Source organism: Trachypithecus francoisi, unplaced genomic scaffold (genome assembly GCF_009764315.1).
Source record: "Trachypithecus francoisi isolate TF-2019V2 unplaced genomic scaffold, Tfra_2.0 Lachesis_group13, whole genome shotgun sequence".
Classification (NCBI taxonomy): Eukaryota; Metazoa; Chordata; class Mammalia; order Primates; family Cercopithecidae; genus Trachypithecus; species Trachypithecus francoisi.
The window spans coordinates 12,466,339-12,485,224 of NW_022681458.1; the positions used below are offsets into that span (position 1 = coordinate 12,466,339).

The 18,886-nt window shown below is 36.2% G+C and overlaps 1 pseudogene; it reads left to right on the top strand.

Annotated features, from left to right (window-relative positions):
- The window catches only part of LOC117094158, a 161,939-nt pseudogene that overhangs the window by 119,174 nt on the left and 23,879 nt on the right, over positions 1-18,886 (top strand).

Sequence of the window (18,886 nt, forward strand, 5' to 3'; positions counted from 1 at the left end):
TACTCATAAAATATAGGTAAGCATCATACTTTTGGTGATACAGACAACCTTTCTATGAATGATAGACAGAAAAACTACATAGAAGAAAAATAGATACCACATCATTTTGAAATGGTTATACCTCAAAAATGCCACAATTAGAGTGACAAACTAGGAAAGTAATTTGAACTTACATAAACAGAAGATTAATATCTTTACTTTTAAATAGCTGTTAATTTTAAAAATACTAATAGACAAGTAAAAGAGATCAACAAATAAAATGTAAAATTAGACTGAGAGTCAATAGAGGCAATGCAGTCACCAAGGCGGTAGAAGCAGGAATCGAGAGCCAAGACCAACTCTCACCTTAGGACGATTCCTAGGGAAGCATGAGTGAAGTGCAGGTGGGGCAGTCCACTCTTGCCATGGGCCTCTGGGATCTTAGCTACAAAACATCCCAGGACCCCAATAGACATTTGAATTAGCAGGGGGATCTGCCCCTAGAGTAGGCAGAAGCAGAGCTTCAGAGCTCTGTTTTGGGAAGACAAAAAAATTAAAGTTAGAACCCACCAAAATGCATAACATCCTAAGTAAACATCCTAAGTCCTACGGAAAGTCTCAGCTAAGTCCTATGGAAAGCTTCATTCCTAGTAGATGAGATTAAACTGATGTATGCTAAACCTTAAAAAACTGAAACCGTGTTTCAAGGCAGCTTCATTCTTGGTTGCATTAAGGTGATCTACTTGCTTTCAAGCTGCCTACCTAGAGATAGGGTAAACATTTTATGAAAAAGACATCATCCAGAGTCTCTCAATTTTATTAAAATGTCCAGAATTTAAATAAAACAAACAAATACCCACAGTTGATTCATTTGAAATGATCGGAGACTGACTTTAGAGTAATGGTGATTAATAAGTCTGATATATAGATTAAAAGTGAAGAATTTTATTAGAAAATTATAATTTATTTTTTAAATAACCAGAAATTCTAAAACTATAAAAGAAATGTAATAATTGAAATTGAGAACCCAATAGGTAGACAACACAGATTGGGCTTAACAGAAATCAAGATTAATGAAGTAAAAAAGAAAAAAAAGAGTAATAGAAAATATCTATACTAATGGATAGAGAGCAAGAAAGAATAAAAAATACAGAAAACAACAAGACAGTCTAGGTGAAAAGTTGTAATACACATGTAATAAGATTCTTAGAAAGGAAGAAGTAGCAATATTTGAAGTGCAGTGGCTGAAAATATTTTCCAACTGGCACAGACACACATACACACACACAGTCTATTATTGTAAAACTGCTGAAAAGAAAAGACAGACGAAAGTCACTTCCAAGATGGCCGAATAGGAACAGCTCTGGTCTGCAGCAGCTCCCAGCAAGATCGACACAGAAGATGGGTGATTTCTTCATTTCCAACTGAGGTACCTGGTTCATCTCACTGGGACTGGTTGGACACTGGGTGAAGCCCATGGAGGGCAAGCTGAAGCAGGGCGGGGCATCACCTCACTGGGAAAGTGCAAGGGGTGGGGGTATTTATCTTTCCTAGCCAAAGGAAGCCATGACAGACTGTAGTTGGAGAAATGGTACACTCATGACCAAATACCGCACTTTTCCCATGGTCTTAGCAACTGGTAGACCAGGAGATACCCTCCTGTGTCTGGCTTGGTGGGTCCCACATCTGCAGAGCCTTTCTCACTGCTAGCATAGCAGTCTGAGATCCACCTAGGATGTGGGAGCTTGGGGTGGGGAGGGGTGTCCGCCATGACGGAGGCTTGAGTAGCTCATAGTGTAAACAAAGTGGCAGGGAAGCATGAACTGGGCAGAGCCCATCACAGCTCAGCTCCACCTCTTGGGGCAGGGCATAGCAGAAAAAAAGGCTGCAGACAGCCTTCAGAGCTGTGTGACAGCTCTGAAGAGAGCAGTGGTTCTCTCAACACAGCATTCGAGCTCTGAGAACGGACAGACTGCCTCCTCAACTGGTCCTTCACTCCTGCGTAGCCTGACTGGGAAACACCTCCCAGTAGGGGCCGACAGACACCTCAAACAGGTGGGTGCCCCTCTGCGACGAAGCTTCCAGAGGAAGGATCAGGCAGCAATATTTGCTGTTCTGCAGCCTCTACTGGTGATACCCAGGCAAACAGGGTCTTGAGTGGACCTCCAGCAAACTCCAACAGACCTGCAGCTGAGGGGTCTGACTGTTAGAAGGAAAACGAACAAATAGAAAGGAATAGCATCAACATCAACAAAAAGGACATCCACACCAAAACCTCATCTGTAGGTTACCAACATCAAAGACCAAAGTTAGATAAAACCACAAAGATGGGGAGAAACCAGAGCAGAAAAGCTGAAAATTAAGGGAACAAAATTGGATAGAGAATGAGTTTGACGAGCTGACAGAAGTAGACTTCAGAAGGTCCATAATAACAAACTTCTTCAAGCTAAAGGAGCATGTTCTAACCCATCGCAAGGAAGCTAAAAACCTTGAGAAAAGGTTAGACAAATGGCTAACTAGAATAAACAGTGTAGAGAAGACTTTAAGTGACCTGATGGAGCTGAAAACCACAGCACTAGAACTTCATGACACATGCACAAGCTTCAATAGCCAATTCAATCAAGTGGAAGAAATGATATCAGGGACTGAAGATCAAATTAATCAAATACAGTGAGAAGATAAGATTAGAGAAAAAAGAGTGAAAAGAACTGAACAATACAATTAAATCTCCTGGAAATAGCACTGATACAGCAGTAGTTTATTGGCAATCACTTTTAAAATAATTAAACATTTATTAAGATGGCACATAAAATAAATGACATTCATATTAATTTTGAATGTCAATTTAATATCTAATTCAAGGTGAGAAATGCATACATTTCCCACTGAATTCAATTTTATAAATTGTTTAATATTCAAAAGAAACTCTTCCTAGAGTCAGTGTCAAATGGACTTGCCTTTCTTATTTCTTTCTACAAATAGCTTCCTTCAATGTCCCAGTATTTCTATTATTATCTTGATTTTCCTGAGAATATCCTCTGGCACTCAGCACTGTTGTGCCCTTCAAAGTTGACTCTTGTTCTACAGAAGTTGGAAACCGGGAAACTACCTTTCCTAAACTTTCATGCCAGCAGTCTTGTGGTTTGGATTATGCTGGGAGGGGTATTAGTGGAGGATTGGGAATGGGGAGAGGAGAACGAGCTTTTGCACTCTTGAGATGTTGACAGGCAGCAGTAGACTTGGAAAGTCCTGAGGTTTGCTGTGCCTTCTGCGCATTCTCTTAAGAATACCTGTTTCACTGCTGTAGGAGCTGAGAGGATCCGCTGCAGTTTCTTGCCATCCCTGAAACATCCTGTTTCCTGAAGCTAGAAGTATCGCTCCCCATAGTGTCCCAAGGGTTTGAAATCATCTAATTCCATAATTAACTGCCATTCTGCCTAGAATATCTAGGATAGTTTCTGTTTTCTTTTATCACTGATCTTCTGATGATAAACCTTCCAAGCTGTTTTTCTAACCTGAATAGTTTTTCTTTTCTTAAATTGAAACCCACTTGACGTTTTTTATACCTTGATTTCCGTTCATAATTCACTGAAATTGGATTTACTGTTGTTTGGATATATGTCAGTATTTTGGCTTATTTTTGTGTGTTTATTCCTTAAAAATGTACAGGAAAATTGCTTTAATTTGGTTCAATGAGAATAGTACCAAATAGTATTACTTTTTTAGATTTAAAAATATTTCTGTTAATAAGGCAAACTCTATCATCTCATTTGATTCTCACAACAGCTGGATAAATTGAAGCTATTATATTGGCATTTGACAAATGTGAAAGTAAAAAAAAACAAAAGACATTATGAATTGGTTAAGTTTAGGTATCTCCCTGTTCAAAAGTATGTGTTATTTCTAACACAGAATAACAACTTTTTAAACATTAATTAAAAGGTGAAGGAATTCCTCATCCTTGTCTTATATCCACAAGCTAGCTTGTGATTTCCACAATCTAGCATTGCCTGAAATTAGGAAGTTGTATAAAAAATTCCCAACTGTGATATAAGCAAGTTTATTTGTATATTGAATGACAACAAAGTCCTAATGACAATAATAATAACATCACTAAGTAGTTTGAAGATTGTTGTTTACTAAACCATGAAATACTTGTATGTAATTTTATTTTCCTATAAATCAGTCTTGCTGTGATTATGAAATAATATGCCACATTATCACGGAAGCTAGAAACACATATAAACAAACACAAAGAAAGATGTCAAGATGGACAATTTCCCCTCAAGTTGCCATGAAGAACAGGACGCCAGAGCTCACATATTTTCTGGTAGCACCTAATTCTCTAAAAAACAAATCACCATGCATCCTGCCCAGATAGAATGTATCATTGCTAGCTTTGTATCAGCCTCATTAGTATGTAAACATAGGTTCCTATAAATCGTTGAGTGTAGTTTTTGAACTTTTACTGGAGAGAGTTTAGTGACTTATGATTATAGCCTGTATTTAGTCCTTGGTTCAAATCCTACCTCTGCCACTTAGTCATGTAAACCTTAACAAGTTCCACAATGTCTCTAAGCCTTCATTTTCCCATCAATAAATTACCCGTACTGAACTCAGAAGGCTGTACTTATGCTTAAATAATATAATGTGCATAAGGAACTAAGCAAGGTTCCAGGAACAAATGTGTTTTCAATGTCAGTGATTAATACTTCTGCTTTCCTAAGATACACGGTTGGAGGGAGAGGAAAAAGGCAAGCCGACGGCATGCATCAATACATCATTTAGTGTAAAGTGGTCATCAGGAGAGAAATTTTTTAAAAATTAACCTCAAATTCCACCCTGCTTTTGGTAACAAATATTCCATGTCCTATGATATAATCTAATAATCATACTCACTCACTGCTTTCCCTCCGGTACAAGGAACACAAAACGTGTGTCACACTGAAGTTCAGTTTCTTTCCAATGCTGTGGTTTGCTAGTGGCTCACCCACAGAGCATATGGCCCACAGAATATTTTCTTCTATGTGCTGCACTTCAATCTTCCCTCCAGGGGGATCCTTTTTCTTTTGGGACTGATACATTTAAGAAAACCTACTGCAGCTCTTCAATTACCATTTAATCAAATAGATAAAGAAGATGCACTCACATCTAGCTTTAATTTGATTGTGCATTAATAATGTAGGAATACACACCTGAACCTGTTTGATGTGTCTTAGTAGATGCTATCTAGCATTTTTCACAAAACTGCACTGCATTTGCTGATCCATTTAAAGTCCAGTTTTTAAGTGGGATGATTTAAGTTTAAATGGTGATAAGTAAGAGAATCCTTGGAGGAAAAGAGAAGTGACAGTTATCAATCATAAGTAAGAGTACATCTATTCTTTTTATAAAACTGATTTACCTGCCTTTGCTTACCAAAGTCAGTCCCTGCATAGGTATCTGTTGCATAACCAGTGTATCCGCAACCAGCAGATCCGGGTGAAGACAACATCGACACATGTACTGATATACTCAGATATTTGGCTATGTGCATCTTGTACCAGATGCTTTTGCTTTAACAATACCTGTGAGCAATTTTTAAACTGTAGCCTCTAGACAGGAAGACACTGCTAATCAAGGTAAACCAGAGCAATGTTTAATGCAAACTGAACACAGTACAACCAGCAGTTTAGTACAATAAGTAGTAAGGATCTTAACTCCTTAAGTGACCAATTCCTCTTCAACAAGTAATTGCTATCATATTTTACACACCAGTGGTTATTGGTAAACCATTAATCTAGTCTTAGACTTTTGTTTCTCCCATGATTGTCCTTTTTGAGCTGGCTGTCTTGCAAAGTGCTGAAGATGTCCAATGGGTGAATCAGATATGTCTGCATTTAATCAAGTCTGCTTCTGATTCCTGAATTTCCTTCTCCAATGTCATCACTGTTTTCCATCTATCCTCTCTTGATAATTTTTGCATCTATACTTTTAAAATTCAGTTGGATGGGAAGCATTTCTATCTATTTGGAATAACTCAAACTCAATTTTATCAACTTTATTGATTTAGTTATATAAAGTTGCTGATATTGACTACTTTTGACCTCAAAAATGACAATTTCATATACCTAGACTTAATATCTTCACTTCGTTTTACTTATCTTATGCTCTCCACTTTTGAAACTGTCTTTGTACCTGCTTTGCAGGGCTAGGGTCAGGCGTTATTTCTCTATGACACCCTATGTAGTTATGTTATCAATGGTGTCATCAAATACACTTTCTCTCTTGTGCTTATTACCACGTAAACCAAATGATTGTCTGGTCTTACTGGTTAGTCTGACCTTACAAACTTGACTAACTCTATCCTTGCCAACACATATTTGTTGTTCTGTTCTGATCCTCAGATATCAAGGATCCTTCTGTTTTCTGTCCCTCTTATCATCATTATATTTTTTGTTATTAATATTATATCAGAGACTTACATAGTTCTTGCTGTGTGCCAGCACTATTCTTGGCATTTTATATATATAAACTCATTTGAACTCATGATGCTGTCTATTGCCTTAGTTAGCCAGAGGGATGGATGAAACATTGGACTTATTTGAACTTCCATACAACTGAGAATTTCAGTTGAGCAGGCATCAAATTACTAAGTGAAAAATGATTCTTGAGCTCAATAAGTAAAATAAATTCACACCTAGACACATAATAGTGAAACAGCAGAATACAAAAATAAGAGAAAATTTCAAAAGCAACTGGATCCAAAATACATCACCTACAAAGGACCAGGAATGGAATCAACAGCAGGTTTCTCAAATGAAATAAATGAAAACATACAAAATGGACTAATAGCAACAAAATGTTGAGAGGAATCATTGTCAATCTAGAACTGTGTACTAACCACTGTATCTTTGGAGAGTGAGAACGCACAAAGGCATGTTCAAAGTTTGAAAATATTGGAAGAATTCAAAGTAAGAGCTTCTAATATTCTTAAACTCTTTCCGAAGGTGAAGACTTTTTATTATCTATTATGTGATTTAATTGTAGCCACTAACAGAATAGAGAATAAATGTGTAACATCCAATGCATCTGAGAAGGAAAAATAGAATATATTAAATTTGATCAACTTAGTAGAAAGCAGGAAAAGACAAAAGAACAATTAAAGTTATTAATAATAAAAAACAATTGAAAAAACAAATCTAAATACAAATCATGTTAATAAATTAAGCTCTCATGTTAACAGGCTAATAATATATCAGATAAATTAAATATAGTTTTGTAATAAAACAAAGAAAAAGCATGGGAAATAGCATACATAATGTGCAAAGACTAGCTTTAAAAAAGGTGTCTTTAAAAAAGACTCTAGGTCAAAAAACATCAGGAAGAAGTTGCCATAAAAGGACTATAACGATTTTATGGTTCTGAATTGACACAGATTCATTAACAAAGAAAGCCTTAAAATACATTAAGTAAAATATTGTAAATAATATAATGAGAATAAATTACTTTTTAAAATCTTTAATTATCCACACAGATATGGTGTACCTCTCAAAACTGATAAAACAGATTAATTTGTGATAAGACACAAACTAATAACCATACATATTTGGAATTTGTAACCAATAGACGTGGTATATGTCCTGAAATCAACAAATAATTTTTAAACAAGCATGAAAAAATCACACAATGACCATGAACTGTAACTCAAAGGATCAGAATCACAGGAAAAATATTTTTTGCACGATGCAATAAACTTAGATATCACTGTAAAATGTTAATTTTCTTTATAGAAAAATGTACAAGTCTAAGTAAGTTAAGCATTCATTATAAAAGGGAAATTATAATGTATTTATAAGATAATGGTACTCCTATTTTTATCTCTCCAACCCCTCACATCTGACCTTCAGACTCACATATCCATGGCCTGCTCAACATATCAACTAGATTGCCAAAAAAGCATCTTAATTTTAACATGTCTGAAACGACTCCCATCTTTCTCATTAAACCTATTCCACCTGCAGCTTTCTCCACCTCACTTAGAGTAACCCAATTTTGTCCATGTTTGAAGCTGAACATCTTAGCATCATCATTAATTTCTTTTTCGCACACCCCATGTGCAATCCATTTGTAAATCCTATAAGCTCAACTTCAAGACAGAACCAGAATCTGACTTTTTTATTCCCTCTCTGCCCTTACAAGGACACAGACACACAGACATACATACACACATACACACACACACAACTATTTCTCAATCAACTCTAATGTGGAATATTGCAATAGTGTTATCAAAGATTTTCGTGTTTTCACTCCTTGCCATATATCATAGGGTGTATATTGTATATATCATATATATGTATACATGTATACATTAGAATGTATATTGTATACATGTATACATCATACTGATGTATACATGTATCATACTGATGTATACATGTATACATCATATTGAAACATGTATACATCATATTGATACATGTATACATATATATGATGTATATAATATACATCCTGTTAATATCATTGCTAAACAATGCCTTTAGAAAAAAAGATTGTAATTTTTTCTTATAGCTCAAACTGTATTACAAAGAAAGTTGTAATGTTGCCCTATTTTAACTTCTGTTTTAAAAATAATTACACTGATTTATTTTGTCAGAATATATTACTTCTAAATACATTATTACATTGTTTTTATGAATAGTTTTTGTTTTTCATGCATACCTCTCCAGTAATTTGAGATGAAATTAATCACAAGCCCAACTCTAAATCTGATAAATAATTATACACAAGCCCAACTCTAAATCTGATAAATAATTATACCTATGAAGCTCACAACTCCAGGGGACGCCACCACAGAGAATCAAAGGCAAATGGCAATCCCTAGAATAATGCTACAGAGGATGTTTCCTGGAAGTGTACCATATTGTGTCCCTTTGTTTGCTTATCAATAAGGTGACTGCAGTGGATTGAATTATTGGTTTCAATTATGGACTTCCTTATATAATAGAATAATTGACCATCATCATGTAATAGCTTCATTTTGGACGGAGTGCCCTCACTCACTCTTTGACTTTGGTTTGGCCATGTGACTGGGAATCCTTTGGCCTTGGGCCGTTCATGAATATGACATGGCAGAAGATTGAAATGAGTTTTTGTGGTTAGTTGCTCTCTTGCATTCCTACCTCTTGTTACAAGAACATTCCACACATAGACTGAGGTCTAGGAAAGATGACAGCCATGTGAAGCTGTCCTTGATGGCCCAACACACAACTTAGAAGCAAACCCACCTGAGTCCAACCTAGATCAGCCAGATCCCATGATGCAGTTGCACGAGTGAGAAATTGTTGTATGCGACTGGATTTGTGGCAGTTTATTACAGTGTTAATATGACCATGGCTGACTGTTAAAATGGTCCACAACTTACGTAGCTAAATTATATGATAAAATGTACTTGCAGTCTGTTTTATATGAAAGCTACATTATTGTGAGTTTGCCAAAAATTTACACTATATCATTCCTGCTCTCATAGCCAACGTTATCCCTTATATAGATACCTGGTTCCTGGTTTAATTGAACAAACATTTACTTGGTATCTCCTGGGTGTCAGGACTCATGCTAGTTTCAAAGATGAATGAGGCATCATCATTGGCCTCAGTTATGTATTTATATGTAATTGAAAGAGATAGACCAGTAACAAAGTGATAAAAACCGCATTATAAGCCACTATACAAAAACCCCTAAACAAAGATATTAAACTTGCATGCAATAAACCAGCACTGTTGTTCACCCGTGACTATGGGTCCAAGCTTTTGCCCTGGTGGAAACCAGCCCATATGTGTGAGAACTGAAGTTATGGTCTTGTTTTTTATCAGAACTATGCTCCAGGTAACTGGATCCATGAAACTGAGCTCTTTGGCAACCTAATTTATTCAGAGCACAGTTGAAATACTAAAAAGCAATTCTTTAAACTTTCGAACAAACAAAATAGCTGTCACAACTTGCATGCACTGAAGTTCATATATTTTACTGATAATATTTACCCTGAGACCCACAAACCAGAAAGTATTCATTTTTATCAGCTGCAAACCTCTTAGCACACCTTAGTGTCATCGATTAGCATGTTTTCAGACAGAATAGTGAAGGTAGGTACAGTCTATACATAAAATTATACTCTAAAAATGCAATTAAGATAAGGGACATTCTTTGGACCCATTGAGATTGTGCTATTTAAAGAGAAAAAAGAATGATTTTTATAGAAAGATAAATCTATGTTTTAACTAACATAGACACATCACAGATTTTGTGGCAGGAAAGACTGAGGAGTATGGCTTCGTTTGGTGGGGGAAACTACCACCTACAAAGGTGAAGCTTGTTGATTATATTATTTAGGGACCTTGTGGTCTGATAACTGGTATTTAACTTGCCTCATTGCTATGTTTCCTCTAATGTTTTTACGTTACTGCCTTACCGACGCTAATGTTAAGACACATTCTCCCAAGACATCCCCTTTCCCTCTGCTCATCCCACCCTCCCCACTGTACTTCATTTGAAGGTCAACTCTGCCATATTCTTGCTCTTTCTCTTTGGGGAGCCACTTCCTTCTCAGATTAAATTTCCCCATATGTAGAATGAGAATAATAAAATTAACCTTGCAGAGTAATGTTGAGGATGAGAAATCATATATGCAAAAGTTCATCACAGTACCTGGTACACAGAATGAGTGGTTGAATAAAATAAACTAAATATCTAAATAGCAAAGTTTCTGAGCATGAGCTTTCATTTAATGGAAAATAATAAACATAGCAGCCTTCCTAAATATTAATGTATTTAACTATTAAAATAGTAGAAATGTATCCTTTTGAACATGTAACTTTCATGTTTAAGGTAATCAGAGATCTTCAAATACAGGAATTTATTGTTACCCTCCATTAATATAATATATAACATTTCTAAAAACTGGACAATATCTTGACTTTTTCAATACCTTCAAATCTAAGTCTAAGTATTTCTAGAATAACATTTTTTCATATGCACAGATTGAGGGAAAAGGAGATCAACATTTGTTGTAGCTGTTCTAACTTCAACAACAGGATATTTGGCTTGATTTGTTTTATTATCTCAACTCTGTTGACTGTTAGGCATATCAAAGGCCTTAATTACAGGGATGAAAGGCATGATTCACAGTTGATAAGAAGGAAAACCATTACAGTCTCACAAGCAACCTCCTGCTTTCCTAAGTAAGGATATGGTCTGATTGAGAAACACTGCACTGTAATTATGGTGTCCTTTTAGGCATAATTGTAACAGCAAAAAAAAAAAAGCATCCTTTGACAACAATCTGCTTTTTGTTCCTGAGATAAATTGGCTCATTTGTTCAGCAACTAACATATCCTTTGTGCTTCATCTTGATTTCCCGGATGGTCAAGAACTCAACAAAATTTGCAGTTAATTGTTTCTACGTTACTTAGAAAATATTGAGAAAGAGTGAATTTTTTTAAGTTATTTTGGAAATTGTTCCAGTTGAGAAGCTTTCAGGACTGTTAACTACCATTTACATGGTATGAGAAGAATAAACTTTCTTTCTGAAATGGAATATATTCTAGGTTAGGGACACATTTATAATATCAGTAATGGTAAGGTATGACAAGTGGAAATCAGCTGATCAGTTTTCCAGTTTAGGAACATTCTTACTGGAATATCAATAATGACAGCCAATAACTTGTCTCCTCAATTTAAACAATGTAGATAGAAATTTCTAAGTGCTTGATGACTGTTATAATAAACTTTCTAATACATATAAGACTTTTTCCCCCTTAATGATAAAAGTAAACTTCCAAATGTATTCCCTAGGAGTTCTCTAGGGAACGGCTCATACCTGTGACATAAAGCATAAGGTGTGCTATGTCCCCACAGAAATCTCCCCGTCCAAAATCTCAAGCAATGTCTTAAAAACTACTCTTAGCCACGTCGGTTAATAGTTAACTAAAATAGCACGCCTTTTCCCTTGTTTTCGTTTATAAATTCCTTACAAAGTGCAATCAGAAAGAAATTATAAGACTATTCTCTTACTACTGCAAGAAAACGTAGGATTTAAAATACTCATCACATTGTGGTTTTAACACAGCTTTCACCACCATTATGCAAAATGTGTGCACCCGCGCGCGCACACACACACACACACACACACACTGCCCTGTGTCTGCTGTACCTTTCAAGTGGAGGAAGGTTGAAGTCACTTCTATTCACTATTAAGTCAGTTCTTCTCACCTTCATAACTAACTTTCAGTATCCTGGAAGACCCAGGTATAGTCTAGAATTTCAATTATGTATAACCATATGGGTTATATAGAGATTTTTTTCATACAAATTTCTATTTTTTTTACTTCCTCATTATGGACCTAAAAAAATCTCTCCTTTAGGAATAAAATGTTGCTTCTTAGGTGTCAGTCCAAAAGTTGGACATTCACTTATTTTCCAAGATGGCTGTGAAAAAATTTATTTTTTTCAAGTATGAGAGAATTCTTATTCTAATTATTCCAGAATCTCTGGAAATCAGTATTTTATCTTAAAGTTTGAAAAGTTCTGCTTAATATATAATACTGTGTTTAAATAACAAATTAGAAATGAAAAACTTGTTTTAAAATTGCTCAATTAGCAACATCTATGAGCATCTCTCTTTAGGAGTAAAACAATCTCTAATCCTTTTCTTGGATTTCTTTGTCATTGGCTAATAAGAGAACATTGTTATTTTTAGTAAGAAAATTTATTTTATTCACATTTATTATGATAACCGATGTGATGTTATAACTCTTTTTGCATATTTTTCACTTCCCTGATTTATAGCCATGTCTATTAATTTTGTTCTGGTATTTTCTACATTTTGTCATATTGGTAGATCAAAACCATTTTATTTGGACCCAGAGGGTATTTAATAAGTCATGATGATTCACATCAAATGTTATGAGTTTTTTCATTTTATTTTCTTACAGTTCAGCACTGTCATGTTTAAAAAATTAAATTTTATTTTTTAATTGACAAATAAAAATTATATATTTATGGGGTACAATGTGATGTTTATGGTAACCTAAAGGCTTCCCAGCAAGGTAAGAATAAAACTGAGCTCCTTAGGCTGACACACAAAGCCCTGTGGGTTTTTCCAGAGGACTTCTCTCCCTTCATCTTCTGTCATGCTCCCCAACCCCCACTCTGCTCTAGCCACACTGACCTCCTTTCTGCATTTTAATCTAAGCACTTTCTTCCTGCCCTTTGCAATATAAAATCTTCCCTGCTTGTTTGAATGTAAACATTCATTAATATTTGTTGAAGATATGAATGAATAAGTAACTACCAATAGAGTTTAAGGAACTGAAAATCAAGCTGGTCATGGGGCTTGGTGTCAACTCTTTTAACTTTCTGCTGGCTTCTTAATATGACTGGAAAAGGAGGCTGTCCTAAAAAGAATTGGTTTATGTTAAGTTCACTTTTATTTGGGCTGTTCATTGATGGGTCAATAACATACTAAATATATAGCCTATCTTTCTGCAATATTTTATATTATACCAAAACAAAAATCTCATTGAAAATTAGTCCTAATATCTTTACAGGAAAGACCTCAAGGAAATCCATGGCCCAAATACATGTAGTGACCATAAGCCATTTCCTAGAATGACTGTTTGGACCCTATTTAAACTGTAAACATAGTGTTGATTATCCCCATGGCCTGGCGAAGTAACCCAGAAACACTGGCATTTTGGATTTCAAACAATATGATCAGACTTGTCATGTCTGAAAGTGGCTCAAATATTTTTTCAGCTCATGAATCCAGATTTGTCTTTGTACAAAATATTCTTGCCATAGCCAAATGGAAGATATTTAGCAAGTACAAATAGAGGAAACCCACTTAAATTTGAATTTGAATTTCAGATAAACAACACAGTTTTAGTATACATATGTTTTATGCAATATTTGCAGCATACTTATGCTAAAAAAATTTGTTCTTTAATGGCAGTTTCAATTTAACTGGAAGTCCTATATTTTATCTGGCAACCCTGACTACGGCCTGCTACTGAACCGGTGTCTCCTCCAATTGGTACACTCACAATACCTGTCCTATTTAGAAAGCACAAAAGGTTAGCATCTGTTACTTACTGCCTCAGACTTTCCAAATGTAAAATATTCACTGATTGCCTTGCACTCTAAGTCTTAATGGGGACATTGACCCTTAGTTTAGTAATGGATTGAGCCAGAGATGTGAAAATATAAATTTCTTTATTCCATATCCATGTCTGTTTCCATTGGTAATACGTTTTCTTTTTCTCAAAATCTTCTGAGACGCCATTAAAAATTGCTTGGTTCCATCATTCATCTAACAAACTGCTGTTTAGTCAGTTATTCAGTCAAAACTCCAAAGTGTTTGAAGGTGATGGCACTAGTGGGAAATGGTTTATGTTTCCCAAATAGTATAAAGTATCCAATAAACCTAGATGGGACATAAAATGTGGCCACACTAGGGAGCTATCTCCTCTATGTGCAGGGTGAGGTCAATGTTTTCACTTAGCAGGCCGAATTTTCATCCACTGGAGAAACATGATTATTATAATATATGCTGTATTAGTCCATTTTCACATGCTATGAAGAAATACCCGAGACTGGGTAATTTATAAAGAAAAGAGGTTTAATTGACTCACAGTTCCACATGGCTGGGGAGGCCTCAGGAAACTTAGAATCATGGTAGAAGACGAAGAGGTAGCAGGCACCTTCTTCACAAGGCAGCAGGAGAGAAAGGGCATGTAAAGGAAGAACTGTCAAACACCTATAAAACCATCAATCTTGTGAGAATTCACTCACTATCATCAGAGCAGCATGGGGGAAACTGTCCCCATGATCCAATTACCTCCCACCAGGTTCTTCCATCGAAACGTGAGCATTATGGGGATTACAACTCAAGATGAGATTTGAGTGGGGACATGGAGCCAAACTATATCATATGCTATATTTATTTTTAATGATTGTGATCCTAGTTTGTAAACCCAATTTTCTTTTTCTGATAGACATTTAGAGTGGGAAAAGAAGACAAAAAAGTGAACTTTTCAGATTTTCACTAATAAGCATATAAATATATCTACCTGTATACCTATCTGTCTTCATATCTTCTATTTATAACAGAGGGAGACTCGAGCTTATGTTTAGCCCCTACCTGTCTTATTGGGAAGTTTAAGCAAATGAGTATCTATTCTCTCTGCTGTGTAGATCTTCTCTCAACTGAATCTTTCACATTGGCTATGAAACATGTTAATCCCTTCCCATAAAATAACTCTTCCCAGATCCTAAAACACCCATAGCTACTTCTTTTTATCCCTTTTCTTTATTCTACTTCCTTTTATTCATTAATAGCTGAACTTCTCAAGGTTTTTCATAGTCATTCCATTCTGTATTCACTCCCACTGCACTCTATACCTGCTGAACTATTTATTACTTCTGCCTTTACCATTCATACAACCAGCTCTCTTCAAGATTATTATGTTACACATTGTGTACATACATCCTTAGCCTCTGTAGTAAGCAGAGTAATGACAACCAAAGATGTCCACGTCCTAGTCCCTAGGACCTGTGACTATGTTATGTCATATGGAAAGAGGAAGTTAAAATAACATAAAGTTTGCTAATCAGATGACCTTAAAATCTTGTATTATCCAGGAGGGCCCAATGTAATGATAAAGGGCTTCAAAAGTGGAAGAAGGAGGTGCAGGAGAGAGAAGCAGAGAGATGGAAGTATGAAAAGGACTTGACCTGATGTTGCTGGCTTTGAAGATCGAGGAAGAGGCCTTGAGCCAAGGAATGCCAGTAGCCTGTAGAAGCTGGAGAAAGCAAGGGAATCAATTCTACCTAGAGCTTCCAGAAAGAAATGCTGCATGCCAATGTGACTTTATTTGGTGAGATCTGTGCCAGATTTTTGACTGTCGGAACTGTGAGATAATAAACTTATGTTTTATTAAAGCACCTAGATGGTAGTAATTTGTTACAGCAGTAGTAGGGACTAATCCAAGTTCCTTAATCTAGCACTCCCCTGGCTTTGCTCCGACTTCTCAGGGATCCCTATCTTTCCAGCCTTTTCCTCCTCTCTGAGGCCTTTACAGTCTCATGCTCTGTCCTAAATGAACTTTCTACTTTCTCTGTGTTAACCTCACCCAGGGCTCTAATCATCACTTCTTTACAGATAACTCATACATTTTCATTCCTAGCCCATACCTCTTGTTGAGTTCCAGGTCTATAAATACAACTGCTTGGCTGACAGCTGACAGCTCTTCTCAGATGGATCACAGTCACTTCAAAACAAATCAGGCCAAAAAAATTAAATCATAATCTTTTTCCCGTTTAACTTGATCCTCTTCTGGTATGTTCTATCATCTCAGTAAATGGAACCATCATCCATCTAGTCATATAAGCCACACACTTAGGAGTCATCCTCAATGCTTTTTCTTTATCTCTTATATCAAATCACTATCTCCCACCAATTTTACTTACTAAATTATTGCTAAAATCCATCTATCCTCTTCATTATAATCTCCATTGGCACCTTTCTGATTGTATTGGTTTTCTATTGCTATATAACAAATCAACACAAACTCAGCAGCTTAAAACAACACCCATAATATTAAGTCACAGTGCTGAAGATTAGAAGTTTAGCAGGGTGCGACTAGGTTCTCTGCTCAGGCTGAAATCAAAGTGTCAGCCAGCTGCGTTGTCATCTGGAGCTTGGAGTCCCTTTACAAGATCATTTCTGTTATTGCTAGAATTTAGCTCCTTGCAATTTTAGCATCGAAGTCCCCATTTCCTTGCTGGCTGTAAGAGGAGGACTGTTCCTTGCTTCTTGAGGCCATCTGTGCACATTCTTCAACATGTAGTCCCCTCAAACTTTAAGTCAGCAATGGTGCAGTGAATTTTTCTCCTGCTCTCAATCTCTCTGACTTCTCCTCCCACAACCAGCTAGAGAAAGCTCTCTAAGCTCTTTTTGGGACTCAAGTGATTAGAGCAGACGCATCCAGATAATTTTCCTACCTTAAGGTCATCTGTGCATATAACATAACATAATCGGTGGTGTACAATATCTAATATTCATAGATTCTAGAGATTAGGGTGGGATATCATAGGGGACTGTTTTTGAAATCTCACCTACAACATTGGCCCACACTATCATCATCACTCTCTGTCCTATGAATTCACTTCCTAATTCATCCACCCAAATCCACTTTCCTCCCCTAGCAGCCAGAGTGATCGTCTCAAAACACACCCCTGATAATGTTAACCAGGTGCTTCCTTTCACTGCTCTTAGGTGTAGCTGTGGCCTGGAGCTGTGCTGCCTGATGTGCCTTCTACAGCCCGGTTTCCTGGACTGTTGATGCTCTGCAGGGAGATCAGAACAGAAACCAAGAGCAAGCTTCTAGACATTTTGATGATGATTTCACAGAGTAGTTTTATGTCTATACACTAAACATATGCTTAGAGCTTGTATTTCATGTACTTCAAAATTTGTTCGGTTTTTAGTAATGCATTGTGTACCTTATTTTATGTAAGTATTGTACCAAGAAAATTGAAACAAACAAAACTGATTCTCCAGCACTGACAACTGGGGAATCGTGGGGCCAGTGAGCTCTGCAGTCTCGTCTCTACTTCTCCAGCTTCATCTCATGCCGTGCAGCTTCTCACTCTCTACCTTTGGCTATAGTGGTTTTCCGCAGTCTGTTTGGCACGCCATGTTTCTTGTGCCTTGCTGACTGCTCTCACTAGATTACAATCTCCCCATTTTATTTTCTCAAATACCTCCAATATGTACTTATCACAATCTCAATATTTCTTATTAATAAATATGCAAATATTGTTAATGTCTTCGTTCCTCCTAAAATGTAAGTTCTATGGTGTCAGAGAGCTTATCTTCCATCTAAGTGACATATACCCCGCTCCCTGCACAGTGCCTGACACATTATTGGTGCTCAACAAATGCATACAGAAAAACAGAATGAATAAATACACAAATGTATTCCATATTATCCAAATTCAAACAGAGTCTCAGCCAAGTATTAACTGTTTGATCTTAATCATGTTAGTTAAATCTCCTGTTTCATTTTTATTGTAGGTAAGATAGAAATAATATTGATAGCTTCACAAGATTGATATGAAAATTAAAGCATGTGCAAAGGCTTTATTTGAAAACTGCAAGATACTTTTAAGATGCAATTAATGAGGTGGCATAAATTATGTTTCTTCCAACACATTGGCAAAGAGCAAAATATACAACAAATCTAAAAGTCCTTTGGAAATATGTGCCACAGTCTTTAGAGATATTTAATCTTCACTTCAATCATAAGGGTTCTAAAATTTTATTCTAACATAATAATTGGGCAAATAAGCAATATATATGCAAAAAGATGTTCATACCAGCATTATTTCTAATAAAAAGATAAGAAAGACTGTAAATATATCCTCACATGTCAAGGGACTGTGGTAACCTGGTTGGCACAATTTAGGAAACAACCTAAATATGTTTCCCCCATATGAACAGGGGAAATGGACCAACGCTGGTAGAGGGCTGACCATGGCACACAGTGAGACTGAAGAAGAACATCTTTTTATACCCAGATACACAATGCTGAGAGTGGGCTTTGCAATGACAAGAGCATATGAGTGTAACCCAAGGCTGAAGATTTATGATGTCAAGCATAGAGTAACGCCAACTGAACATGAGATTGTGAGGTCAGCTTGAGATTCACACTAACACTGGTGGTTGTGGAACAGTAGACTTGATCCCCAGCACATAAGTTGTACAACTATTTCTATCAAGAGTTGCCATCTCCAAAACTGACATCACTATGAGCAGAGAACCCCTGAGGCCTTCCTTTATGATCGCTATAAAAAAAAGCAACCA